At 49.0% G+C, this 2,383-nt stretch overlaps 1 pseudogene; it reads left to right on the forward strand.

Annotated features, from left to right (window-relative positions):
- The first annotated feature begins 330 nt into the window (after window positions 1-330).
- Window positions 331-2,125, forward strand: LOC147906205 (aspartyl protease family protein 2-like; annotated as a pseudogene).
- Window positions 2,126-2,383: the final 258 nt, after the last annotated feature.

Below are 2,383 nucleotides of genomic sequence, written 5' to 3' on the forward strand. Positions count from 1 at the left end.
AGGAGCAGCACTGGCAGTTCAACATGAAAAGTTGCCCGTTGATTGGAACTGAATTATTAATCATTTGCATCAGGCTCCCATTTGGCGTCAACAGGACACCAATAATATCAGGACGAATGATTTCCACGGAGCTGTGATGCTCACTCAAGACACAATGGGATGCAAATAACGGAGTTCAACATCAGCATCTTTGCAAGTTTGCATCATCACGGCGTTAGGATGTAGCTCTCGCAGTGGGGTATACTGCAGCTGGTTGCATCGAGGCGACGCTTTGTGCTCTTCCCGACTATCCTTTGCCACGGCACGTTAGAAAACATCTCTCCGGAGGCATTTCTGCAGTACCTTTACCAAGTTCCTTGCATCTTCTTGAGCTAGCTGTCGAGAGGTGAAGGTCTGAGCGATGGCCTGGCGCATTTGTCTATTTTGCCTACTCAGTATCTTCCTATACAGCAGTGTAGAAGCTCTTACTTTCCGTCCAGCAAAGCAAATCGTGCCAGATAGTGCATCCGTTGATTGCAAGAATACGTTCCAAGGTAAAGCCTGGAGCCAATCAGCAACTCGTCTGGGCCTTGTGCACAAGCATGCACCTTGCTCTCCGTTGATGAAGCTCAGAGTGCGGCACTGAGACTTTCAGATTTCTTAGAAGAGTTGCGTAGAATGGAGTCCGAGCGCATCGGCCTTTTGTTATCCAAGGTCGAAGGTGCCCCGTCTATGAGCGCTGCAACCTCCAGCACTTCGCAGCCGGTGCTCTCTGGATCAAGCCTAGGTTCTGGAAACTACCTATTGAAAGTACGATTGGGCACTCCTGCGAAAGAGCTCCTTATGGTTCTTGACACCGGAAGCGATTTAGCTTGGACTCAGTGCACCCCTTGCGCATCTAGCACAGCCTGCTTCTCCCAGACAGACCCCATATTCGACCCCTCTGCCTCGGCTTCCTACAAGGATGTATCTTGTATGTCCACCAGTTGCAACAACCTTGGCTCCGATTCTGCAAACACCTGCTCCGCCAGTGGCACTTGTCAGTATCTCATTCAGTACCTCGATGGCTCCTACACCACAGGAGATTTTGCAACCGACGTGCTTACAGTCGGAGACAAAACTGTGGCTAGCTATGCGTTCGGATGCGGGCACGACAACGAGGGTCTCTTCCTGGGAATGGACGGCCTTCTTGGATTCGACAAAAGCCCTCTGGGATTTCCCCGACAAACTCGCTCAATCTTTGGCGGGACTTTTGCGTACTGTCTGACTTCGCCCTTCTCATCTTCCTCCGGTTTCATCGAATTCGGCACAGCGCCTGGAGTTGAGGCCACTGTCACTCCAATGATCTCTATGAGCTCTGTACCACTCTACTTTGTGCACATGGAATCCGTAGTCGTGGGCAGAAGTCTCCCCCTGGTGCCGCAGACAGGAATAACCATTGTAGACTCAGGCACCGTGATCTCTCGCTTGGATAGCTCCCTCTACGCAGCAGTGCGAGATGCGTTCAGGAAAGGGGCCGCGTCGCTCACTCCAGCGCCGTCATCGGCAGGGCAAGGCCTGTTCGAGACTTGCTACAGCATTCCCGCAACGGGGACGGTGAAAATCCCCGCTATAATCTTCAAGTTGATGGGAGGAGTGCAGTTTGCCCCCCCTGCAACAAATCTGCTATATCCCGTGGACATGGCGGGCACTTACTGCCTAGCCTTTGCTCCCATCAACTCAGGCAGCGGGCTGTCGATCCTGGGGAACTATCAGCAGCAAGGTTATAAGTTCACTTTCGATACAGCGAGGTCCATCCTGGGAATTGAGCCAAACGCTTGCTAGCGACCAGCTATCTCTAGTTTTGTATAATCTCCTCTCCTTCAGAGCTGGTTGTCAGCTATAATCCATCAGCAAGCATAACTCCTTTCCTGTACAGTCTCTTCTCCTGAGCTCCGTAAGCATAAAATCCGTTCACCTTCGATGTGATGAAGCTCCATGCTAGGGGTTGTAGCCATAGCAGCCAGTCTTCTCTATAGATGCTTCGCACTCTGGCAGCCAGTCTCCTGTATCCGCTCCTAATGGCAAAGTTGTAAGACTATCTTCTTGTGTAAGCAATGATACAATGCACTATGAGCTCTTAATATTCCAAGCTCAAGCTTCTTGTATAAGCTCATTGACTTGTAAATTTATTGAATGTGGGTGATGTACTTGGTAATTTCCATTGGTACCCCTTATATTAGTTTTGGATTTTTTCAAACGAAATGGTAGAACTTTACCCTATAATGTCCATTCTCTAAGGTTACAATCATAGCTTTCTACTTTCAAAGACCTTTCAATCGAGTCCCATCTTGTATAGCTTAGAGAATGGACATTATAGGGTAAAGTAGAAAGGTCAAACTATACAAACTATATAAGGTTACAA

The sequence above is a fragment of the Dipteris shenzhenensis genome, chromosome 1 (genome assembly GCF_047967505.1).
Source record: "Dipteris shenzhenensis isolate YYH24624 ecotype China chromosome 1, Dip_SZ_1.0, whole genome shotgun sequence".
Taxonomy (NCBI): Eukaryota; Viridiplantae; Streptophyta; class Polypodiopsida; order Gleicheniales; family Dipteridaceae; genus Dipteris; species Dipteris shenzhenensis.